Source organism: Mustela nigripes, chromosome 12 (assembly GCF_022355385.1).
Source record: "Mustela nigripes isolate SB6536 chromosome 12, MUSNIG.SB6536, whole genome shotgun sequence".
Classification (NCBI taxonomy): domain Eukaryota; kingdom Metazoa; phylum Chordata; class Mammalia; order Carnivora; family Mustelidae; genus Mustela; species Mustela nigripes.
Window position 1 is genome coordinate 139,727,505 of NC_081568.1, and position 11,959 is coordinate 139,739,463.

The following is an 11,959-nucleotide window of genomic DNA, read 5'->3' on the forward strand; positions in this document are numbered from 1 at the left end:
CTTTGCCAGGATCAGTAAACATCAGAAAGAAAATGGTCTAGCCAAGGCAGACCTGTAATTAACCATGGAACTAATCGTTCTAAATTGAATGCCTGTGTAGAACTATACAACCTAGAAGCGGGAAGACAAAGTAAACATTACCAGACAATGACCTGATCTTACAGTTCCCTGGTTCCAGTGTTACAAAATTAAATACACAGATTAATTCTGTGGAAAGGAGCATGCCCAAAACAGAGTGACACAGTCATACCAACTACCGACATTTTGACTGCACACGGATCTCATTAGGAAAACCTTAAACAGGGGCGCCTGGGTGGCTCAGTGGGTTAAGCCTCTGCCTTTAGCTCAGGTCATGATCTCGGGGTCCTGGGATCAGGGTGTCGCTCAGAGGGGAGCCTGCTTCCCCCTCTCTCTGCCTGCCTCTCTGTCTGCTTGTGATCTCCCTCTCTGAGTCAAATAAATAAAATCTTAAAAAGAAAGAAAAAGAAAGGAAAAACCGTAAACATACAACATACACACACACCCACACATACATTCCTTTCTTCACTTCAGAGGTCTTCAGGGAGCCTTGAGGGTGGGGAGCTGTTTTTAAAAAAAGAAAATCTGAGACAAAACTGAAACAAAACTGAAGCACAGTGAAGAAATTCACCAAGGTAAAGTCTTCACTGTTAACTCTAGCTTACTTTTCAAACATTGTCATAATGGTAGTATTTGTTGATGGTTTATAACATCTAAGACATTGTTCTAGGTACTTTACAATTCATTACTGGGGTTGCCTCCTAAAAAACACCATAACGTAGATGAAATTATAATCGAACTGTACACCCTGAAGGGCACTGGGGTTTAGAGAGTTTAGGTAACTCTCCCATGTTCACGGGGTGTAGTGCTGGAGTCAGCAGTTGGATCACAGAACTCACACTCATAACCACCACCAGGACCACAAAAATCAGCTGTGATATACCAAGTAGCAAAAGTAGTTTTCTTCTAATACTCTTTAGCCAGGACATCTGACCCTCACTCTGGGATCATCAACCCTTTCTCTTTCCTTGCAGTCTTTCTTATTCTCAACGTTTTCTCCAAGACCATCCTCCCCCCTCTTTTTTCTCATTTTATATAAAAGAGTATTTTAATTCTTGTCCTTAGGAACTATAAAGTCTATACATGATTTGGAAATGAGACTGTACCAAACAATAGCCAAAGGAGAGTCGTCCACTCCATGCCTTCTCTTTGGTCTGGTCACTCAGAAATATAATGTTATCAGCTAAGATTGTTGTTGCTTGCCGCCTCACATTATTTTTATCCGTGTGTTCACCATAGTCTGCTTCCCCTTCTACATAACTTCGGGACCCCCTTTTTCACACACTGGTATACCCCACCTCTGAGGTCTGGGCGGAATACTGATATCCTATGACATGTTGTCTTTGGACTTACATCACTCATCTGGTACGCTTCACTCTCCCCGGATCACCACATCTCATTTGTCACTAGAGAACATATTGTGACTGAGCTTTTCCCTTCCACCTGTCTCATTATGGGGTCCTGACCCACTCACCCGAGCAGCTGCACACGGTTCAGAGATCTTTCCAGAACCAAGCTGCTAGCTATTCCAGACTCATGCCTTACAAACTTGATGAAATACCTGTAACACAGGTCTTCGAAACATGGCTTCTATTTGCTTTTCCTACAGTCTAGTCTTTGGTCTTCCCCTAGCAAAGAACTCCTGGCTCCCTCCCTCCCTCATGAGATGCTCTAGCTGGTTCAGCTTCTAGCTAGGCCCCTCTGTCTCTTTTTCATCCTGATTATTTTCCAACGGTTTTCTTCCCTGTCTTTAATAGGGGATTACAGAGAACCAAGGTGCATTTTATCACATAAATTAAATGACTTTGTAGTGCATATTATTTATCCACTCCCCAGAATCAATCAGGTTATTAATTAGATTTCTTTTTGCTTCTTAACATTGCAGGAGATGCTTACTTAGTGACCTTTGTTAGGGAAATATTTCAAGGCCTTATTCTACATAAATCGTAGTCACACATTAGACTGAGCTGAGACTGCAGATAATTAGCACTAAGAATCATAGAGCCCACTCACAGATATGCTGCTTTAACAGAACAAATTAAAAACTGGTCCAGGGGTGCCTGGGTGACTCAGTCAGTTAAACATCTCTGTGGTCGTGATCTCAAGGTTGTGAGATCGAGCCCCGCAATAGGCTCCATGCTGGACATAGAGCCTGCTTAAGATTCTCTCTCTTCCTCTCCCTCTGCCCTTTCCCTTTCTCTCTCTAAAATAAATAATTCTTGGGATGCCTGGGTGGTTCAGTCGGTTAAGTTTCTGCCTTCGGCTCAGGTCATGATCCCAGAGTCCTGTGATCGAGTCCCGCATCAGGCTCCTTGCTTAGTGGGGAGCCTGCTTCTCTCTCTGCCTCTGCCTGCCACTTTGCCTGCTTGTTCTCTGTCTCTGACAAATAAATAAATATTTTTTTTTAAAGAAAAGAAATAAGTACAATAAATAAATCTTTAAATAAATAAAAATAAGAACTGGTCTTCACTGAAAAAATAAAATTAAGATGTTTAAAAAATAAAATTGTGGTTAAAAAAAATCATAAAAGAAAAAAAAGAACTGGTCCAATTTAGGCCAACTTTGGCTCAGAGAAGTTTTTCTTTGGCCCATGCTATACTTTATACTTTGTTAAACTACTTGAAAATATTTGTAACTCAAAGAAATACATACAAAAATTTGAATTTCTGGTTTCTCTTGATAAGTTAAATCTGGTAATATTATTCCTGATTTTTCTGAGCAATCACCAGATGATGCTGAGTAACAATTTCTTTTTCTTTTTCTTTAAAGATTCTATTTATTTATTTGACACAGAGGGAGATCACAAGTAGGCAGAGAGGCAGGCAGGGTGGGGGGGGAGCAGGCTCCCTGCTGAGCAGAGAGCCCGATGCGGGGCTCGATCCCAGGACCCCGGGATCATGACCCGAGCTGAAGGCAGAGGCTTTAACTCACTGACCCACCCAGGTAACCTTGAGTAACACTTACTATCTCCCTAAGACAATCTCAGGACTCTACAGTGGTATTCCTACACACAGCTCCATTCATTCATCAATACCTGCTGGCACTGTGAGGCAGCTGATATTGCAGACTCCTGATTTTAAAATATGAGTAATCTAGAGGTGCCTGGATAGCTCAATGGGTTAAGCCTCTGTCTTCGGCTCAGGTCATGGTCTCAGGGTTCTGGGATTGAGCCCCACACTGGGCTCTCTGCTCAGCGGGGAACCTGCTCCCCCAACCCTGCCTGGCTCTCTGCCTACTTGTGATCTCTGTCAAATAAATAAATAAAATATTTTTAAAAAATAAAATAAAATATGAGTAAGCTACAGACCTACCCCTTAAGGTCAGAGTAGGGAAATTAAAACCTTGCTTCTGATTTGGTTTGTAACTTCCTATTTTTTACCAATTATTTCAAACTAATTCTAAAACTGACCTAGTTTGGAAATTCACTAGTCCTTTTTTAAATACCAAGAATTTAAATATATGACACCTAAGAACACCGGAATTGACATTTTTGTATAAAATAAGAAAAATCCAGAGGTCAGCCCAGAAGACACTGTGACTACATCAAATCCAGAGCAGAAATAAATCTTAAGAAAAAAATGCCATGAAGGAGATTATGCTGAGTGAAATAAGTCAAACAGAGAAAGTCAATTATCACATGGTTTCACTTATTTGTGGAACATAAGGAATAGCGTGGAGGACATTAGGAGAAGGAAGGGGAAAATGAAGGGGGGGGAATCAGAGGGGGAGATGAACCATGTGAGACTGTGGACTCCCGGAAACAAACTGAGGGTTTTAGAGGGAAGGGGGATGGGGGGTGGGTGAGCCTGGTGGGGGGTATTAAGGAGGGCACGGATTGCATGGAGCACTGAGTATTATACATAAACAATGAATCATGGAACACTATGACAAAAACTAATGATGTACTGTATGGTGACTAACAGAAAGAAAGAAAGAAAGAAAGATCATTCCCAAATAAAAGTGAGTCAGTGAAGGGTAGTGATTACAAATTTACAAGGTTTTTTGATATACATAAGATTCTCTTTGTTTACTCCAAATGTGTTTGTCTACAAAGCATGGTTGAATGGCAGCCTCTGCATTTGTGAATACATGAAGCTTAGAGGTGAAAACCCAGGTGACAGCAGGGAGGCTGGCAGACCTGTCCGGAAGACACATTTTCAGAACAAGCTCACATTTTAATTTAGATGTTACAGACCCATAACAATGACAAAATCTGTAACATGGCCTTTCTTTCTTTCTTTCTTTCTTTTATTAAATTGATTTATTTATTTTCAGAAAAACAGTATTCATTATTTTTTCACCATACCCAGTGCTCCATGCAATCCGTGCCCTCTATAATACCCACCACCTGGTTCCCCCAACCTCCAACCCCCCCGCCACTTCAAACCCTTCAGATTGTTTTTCAGAGTCCATAGTCTCTCATGGTTCACCTCCCCTTCCAATTTACCCCAACTCCCTTCTCCTTTCTAACACCCCTTGTCCTCCATGCTATTTGTTATGCTCCACAAGTAAGTGAAACCATATGATAATTGACTCTCTCTGCTTGACTTATTTCACTCAGCATAATCTCTTCCAGTCCCGTCCATGTTGCTACAAAAGTTGGGTATTCATCCTTTCTGATGGAGGCATAATACTCCATAGTGTATATGGACCACATCTTCCTTATCCATTCATCCGTTGAAGGGCATCTTGGTTCTTTCCATAGTTTGGTGACCGTGGCCGTTGCTGCTATAAACATTGGGGTACAGATATGGCCTTTATTTCTATTTCAGGAAAGGATGATGGAGAAGGCTTCAGTTGATCTGACAGGGAGAGTACTTGAGGATGTTAAAAAAGGATCCGTCTTCAAATTACCACCTGGTACACCACTGCCCAGGACTTAGTATTAATCAGAAACCCAGTCAGGTATTAATTTTTCACAACATGGTACACCACTGCCCAGGACTCAGAATTAATCAGAAACTCAGTCAGGTATTAATTTCACAACAATATTGGGGAGATGCCTCAACTTTGAGTCACAGTTTCTTCACCTGCCATTTTGGAGGGAAACCTAAACTAATATGTAGGTTTTTTGTTGGGCATCTGATAAGATATTTAACATAAATCTCGTATCGCAGTACCCGGGCTACTAGGAAATAATAAGAAACTGGCATATTTCACAAATGTGCCTTCCGTGTCTCTAAACTAGGAAATAATAAGAAACTACTAGGCTACTAGGAAATAATAAGAAACTGACATATCTCACAAATGTGCCTTCCGTGTCTCTCGCACACCAGCTGAGAGCAGCAGTCCTCGAAAAAGCAGAGCTGGGTGCGGGGCAAAGCAAGTGAGCGCTCTGGTAGCCAGGCTGCTTCTGAGTCTCCCTAATGCTATCTATCAGGGTATTTTAGAGACAAACATTAAAAATTCAAACCGTGGCCACTAGAGGAGGTTGCTGTGGCTCTCAGAACTGCTATAAAACAAAATAAAAATAAGTAACGTAAAAACTGCTGACTTTCCAATTAACCTTGCATTCTTTGGTGGTCCTTTAGAAAATTTATGAGTGAGGAGCTCAAATATAGTTCCTGGCTGATGCCAGCACGCTCCTTTCCTTGGGAATGACATCCTCAGACAGTGGCCACTGAGAGTTCTACCTTTTCCCCTCATTTTCAATAGTCTTTCACTACCATTATGCTGCCCTGGGTATCCGCCTGAATTCCTGTGCCTCTGCTTGCTACTGGCATTAATCCTTGGCATTCTTTTGTTCTATACTAACCTCTTACTGAGCCAGGTCACTTTTTGCCCCTCCCCTACCCTGACTGCTGATAAAGCCTGTGTCCAGGCACTTACTTTCTCTTCCTCTGACCATCGGCACATTTAGTTTCCCTGATGTTCATGAACCTTTGGAAAGAACCCAGGTCTGTATGATACTGCCCAGAGCACGTAAAGCTCAGCAGAGAGCGGAAGCTTCTTCTCTAGTCTTTGCTTCAGGGATCCCCAATTGCCCGCCAGGGCCCAAGGTGTTTCTTAATCCCATTTTCAGGGCTTTATGGCTTTATAATCATTGGATTTACACGAGCCAATGTTTACTTTTCCAATGCCTTCAATGCTAACACTCCATAATGCTTTCTCCATTATTACAGACAAATCCTAAATAAGAGATGCTCCCAAAGTCAGCTCCCATGGTAGACCTCCTGGCCTCAGAGGCAGGAAAGGTATCCAGAAAAAAACCGTCAAGAAATAGAAGGTAAAAAAACAAAACAAAACAAAAAAGTGAAGGCAGATGAGAACCCAGCAAAGATCAGGGCACAAGGAAGAGAAAATATGCTGCATAAAAATAAAGAACTGACCTGTGCTGAGTCTTCTATTGTCAAAATCAGTGCTGGATGTTTGTATGTGTGTTTCTACACACACATCTCGGTGAAGCTTCACAACAGCCCAGACGAAAACCTTTTATCTCCTTGAGGGCAAATAACATGAGACTTAAAGATTAAAAAACCCACCCAAGATTATATATCCACCAACTTAAAGAACTATTCAAAATCTGATCTGGCTACAGTTTCTACTGAAGCACGGAAGTGCCATAACCACACTTTTTTTCACCAGTTTTAAGATGCCTGTGTTGGGTTGGATCCCTGAGAAGCAGAGGCTAAGCCACGCTTTGAGCAAATGGGTTGAGGGAGTATACTCAGTACAAAGAGACTGAGGGAGGCAGGATGGGGCAAGTAAAGAAGCTAAGGCAGGGGGTTGGTTGTTCTTAGCTGGGCTCTGGCTGCAGCCTGGTCCCACAGAAAGGACCCTGAGCAGTGAGCAGTACTTGGGTGATGGGAGCTCTTGTGACTGGCATTTGAAAAGGCACAGACAACAGACTCCTAAGAGGACATACTTGCAAATAGTTCATACAAATGTAAGTTCTTCTTTTATTTTCCTCTGGAACACAGATAAAATACTCTCAATGTGAATTTACCCTGGAGAATGCAGAAAATTACACTTCTAAATTACACTTAGGAAACTAGAAAATAAATGCCACAATGCTCCAACCTTGAAGTGATAGAAGAAACCCTCGTAAATTAGAAACATTTTTTTGGTTAAATTTTTAAATTTATTTATTTGTTTGACACAGAGAAAGAGACAGCAAGAGAGGGACTACAAGCAGAGGGGGTGGGAGAGGGAGAAGCAGACTTCCCTCTGAGCAGGGAGCCTGATGAGGGTCTCCATCCCAGGACCCTGGGATCATGACTTAAGCTGAAGGCAGATGCTTAACCTACTGAGCCACCCAGGTGCCACCCACCCCTTTTTTTTAATGATGGAAGAAACCGAGACTCATATGGTTGAAATACCCTATGATTGCTGAGATACTAAGTAGGAGAGTCTACACTGGGATATAGTTTATCTGACTCTGAAGTTAGTTTTCATCCTAAGTAGTCTGTAAATTTCCATTACAATAGCATACTGAAAAATCACCTTTTGGACTGGCTATAGAGAAATACTGATTTCCTAGCTGAGATCATTATTCCAGATCATGGAGCCAAATCATAGCTGATTCATGTTATTGGATTCGTTTTTCAAAATGGAACTTCAGGACATACTTTAACTAACTGTTGTAAAGAATCCTGGAACTCCACATTTAAAATAATACTTTAAATTCTGTTTACTTTCTACATTTTCTAGATCATGAAATTGTTAATAGTATAGCTTCAGTGCCTATTTAAGTCTTTGGCTCACTTTTGCTAATTATAAGCAAATCAATTCATATATATATATATATATATATATATATGAATACACACACACACACATATATATATATATATAATTTTTTTTTCTTTAGTGAAGAGAATCATCTTCTGGATAGTTAGATTCCAAGTGACTTGGCAAGACAGAAAGTCAATGAAGTACAATAAATAGACCCAGCGGAAACATTTTTCCTAAACAGCCCAGTCTAAAACACTCATTCTTCAGATAATGTCATGATTGGATTAGCCTGGTTAGGGAATCACATTTTCTAAATGAAATTTTGCAGCTGAAATGCCAAAGTTTTTATCATGCTATTATACTCCTGAGAAGAATAACAAACACAATTTCTCTCTTTTCGGGGTATTTGGTGGGAAGCATAAGTCATTTCCATAGAAGAACCAGATTTCTCCCTGACTCAACAGTAATACCAAGTGGGATTAGGAGAGTATCAAAAAGTAATTGTAGAATAAAGAATAAAAATTGTTGCCTCAGTCACAAACCTGCATAGTCTTCAATAGTGAATATATTTCCATTTGGGGCTTTAGAACACCAATATGGAAAGACCTTGGGGAGAAACAACTCAATCAACCAAACCACAGAGATAGGAACTCCCACCACTCACCACCACACACACTCACTGAAATGGTAGTGAAGTGAGTCCAAAGAAAGTGAATGGTACCCCCTATACCTTCAGGTCCCGAGTTAAGAGTCTCACGGATGCTGACAAAAATCCCTGAGTATTTTAAAAAACAACAGTCACTGCAGTCATTTTAGAGACAGGTAAGTATGACAAGGGGTTCTCATGGGAGTCTGGTGCCCTCAAGGTCAGCGGTAAATTGACAAAATAAAACAGGTCAGGAGAGTGTAGAAATATTCATTTATGGACATTCCACACCCCCACCACTGTATTTCATGAAAGCAATGAACAGGGATTTTATGACCCCTAATTTATGCTGACTTGACAAGTTTTATAAAGTGTTTGATTCCAGACTGTTACTTCTGAGGGTCAGTCCTCTGATAGAAAGAAATGTTAAAACCAATATTGTGAAATCATCTTTCCAGGGGAAAAAGAAAAAAAAAAAAAACCAGCAGCTTTTCCTTAAGACAATATAAATATGTGAGACATTTGATAATAACTGGATGGAAATTGTATTTCTTAAACTACCCTGGATAGAGCAGAATTAGAGGACGTGGGAACAACAAGGGAATTCTGTGTCCTCAGCCTCTCTTATCCTCACGACGTGTCAGCGCCACATTTAGATTTTTGGAGTGCACTTCCAAGGCTGCCTTTTCTATGGATTTGCCCTGATCCCTTCAGCCTGAAGTAACCTCTCGTAACAATCAGGCTTCTTATCCCATACCATCTCTTCTACTATCTAACCGACTCCTTAAAATCGCAAGAATTTCTTAACTCTTCCTTGTAACCCAGTACCTGCTGGAATTTGTAAGAGCTGCCCACTATTAGATTTTGCAGAAGGCAGACCAATTACAGAAAGGAGAAACCGAAGTCGCAATTTGACATATTAGTGTAAGTTCTGTCTCTCAGAGTGCGGTGAAGATCAGTGTGAAAATGAACAGAATGTACCAGTAAATGCATCGAGCTCTAAAGCATGTCACGTGGTCATGCCATTATCGTCATCATTAGCACCATAAAGCTCACCTCTCAGTCAGAAAAAGAATCCTAAATATATTATTTAAAAAAAAGAAAGAAAGAAAGAAAGAAAGAAAGAAAGAAAGAAAGAAAGAAAAGCTGCCCTGACAGGAGAAATTGAATGGGTAGATTATTTCTGAAATGCCATTTGATCATCAAGAGACATTGCTTTTTATCATTTCCTAGCCCTCTTCTCATGAGGTGTAGTAAAGACATTGCCTTGAAGTAACTTCAAGGAAAATGCTTACTTTACGTACTTAAAGCCTCATGCTCACACAGTTTTGTAGTTCTGGCGATTTCAGAGGGAACAGCAGCTACTTCTCAAGCTAATTAATAGAGCAGACCTCCTGGAGAGGCATAGAATTGAACTGTGAGACAGGAGTCCAAAATGCGAGGTCTAGCTCCTCACGTACACACTGTGAAGATTTTACCCTGCAAGCCTTCTGTTCGTTCTTCTCGAAAATGGGATCTTTAGCAGTTCATGCCTAATTGAAGTAACCTGTGGACATGAGGCCTGATGTAGGAATGTCGGATGCATAGTCAGAAGGAGGAACACATCATTTCTGCTTTCAAGGAACATGTAAACACCAGGGGACAGAGACTGGACACACGCACACACACACAACAAACTCAAGCATAAGCCGCGATGAGCTTGAAGGTTACAGTTGATCCATATGAGGTAGGGAAGGCACACTACAAATGCTAGAGAATCAAGAATGCAGAGAATGAAAAGAGTTTGCCTCAGTTAAAACCCAGTGGAACGGGTAACATGAACTGTGGACTCAGATTAATTGTAATATATGAATGTAGGTCCACCAATGGCAACAAATGGAGGGTTCTGGGGAGACATGTTGCTAAGGGGGAGGCTGTGCATGTGTGAGAGTAACAGGGGGATGGATCTGGGAAATCTCCATAACTTCCCCCTAATTTTTCTGTAAACATAAAAGTGCTCTAAAAAGACACAGTCTTAATATAGACAAACTGGGTGTGTCTTCAAAAAAGCTCATGTGAGGAGAGAGAACTTAAAAGACAAGGGGAGAGATAGACTCTGGAAGTTACCTAGGTTTGATTCTTAAATTTTATTCAGTATGAAACAGGAGGAGGATGTGGGTCTTTGTATTACAAGAGGATTCTCCTCAGTACTTACTTGCCCTTGTGTAATCTTTATTGTTTTCACTGATGCTTCTCAAAATCACGGAATTGTCTCCCACAGAGAATAAAATAAATGCAGACATTCAGAAGAATTTCTACGTCTTTTATAGAAAAAGATCTGGCCCTATTAAATGATTTTTCTTAAAACAGATGCCTAATACACATAATCATTCATTAGATATTATTCTATTAGATATATATAATTACATACATATTTCATATATAGGAGTATATAATTACATACATATTCATATATATATATTGAAATTTTGCAATCACTGGAAATGATGCTCTTTTAGAAAAGTTTATTGAGAAATCAACATAGCAGAGCAGGCAAAAGTACTATTTAAGAAGATGACCTTTATTCTCATCAGTTATTTTCTGAGAGACAAGAAAATGTTCTGTGCCCGTTCTCCCTCCTAAAAATTTCTGTCATTGTTTCCTCCTCCTTCTTCCTTCCCTTCTTCCCTTCCTTCTGTCCTCTCTCTCTCCCTCTTCTTTCCTTTCCTCTTTTCCTTCTCTCTTTTGCTCCTCTTCCCTTCCCCCTCTTTCCCCCTTTCCTTTTTCCACCCTTATATTTAAGACGTTTTCAGTATCATCTTAAAGCACGGAGACAAAAGAATCCGTTATGGCCTGAGAAAACTATTTGCTGGTTAAAAATCAAGCAAGTAAACAAATTAATAAAATACAGAAAATTCACCTGAAGTAAATTTTAAGAGCAAATAGGAATTAACCAGTTTTTCTTGTAGGCGATTAACAAAAGCGACCACTGGTTACTGTGGAGGCACGCACAACACAGGAGGTGTGAATAAAGATGGACAAGGTGAGGCACAGGAAGGAACCGTGTGGATAAAGTAGTATTTGACAATGAAGGAAAGGTACAGATTAAATAACCATGGGGTGGGAGTGGGGTGAAAATGCGTAGAGACACAGGAACCGTATGGAATAGCTTTAAAATGAAAACGAGCATGGTGGTGCAGAAGTTCAAGGTAATGATGAGAGACAGTGTAAGAAAGAAGGGTGCAGAGTTAGAGGAAGGCCATGTTAGTGGGATCAGTGTGAGCCTGACAACTGAGATTCTATACTTAGGGTTTGGTTATGGGTGCTCCCTGAAGAACTACAAATGCTAGAACGACTCAATCAGTTTGCCTTTTAAGAAAGATCATTCTAGGGGCACCTGGGTGGCTCAGTGGGTTAAGCCTCTGCCTCCAGCTCAGGTTATGATCTCAGGGTCCTGATCTCAAGGCCTGCATTGGGCTCTCTGCTCAGCGGGGAGCCTGCTTCTCCCTCTCTCTCTGCCTGCTGCTCTGCCTACTTGTGATCTCTCTCTCTCTGTGTCGAATAAATAAATAAAATCTTAAA

At 40.7% G+C, this 11,959-nt stretch overlaps 1 pseudogene; it reads right to left on the bottom strand.

Moving 5' to 3' along the window:
- Positions 1-1,139: 1,139 nt before the first annotated feature.
- LOC132027615 (single-stranded DNA-binding protein, mitochondrial-like) lies at positions 1,140-1,700 on the bottom strand (annotated as a pseudogene).
- Positions 1,701-11,959: the final 10,259 nt, after the last annotated feature.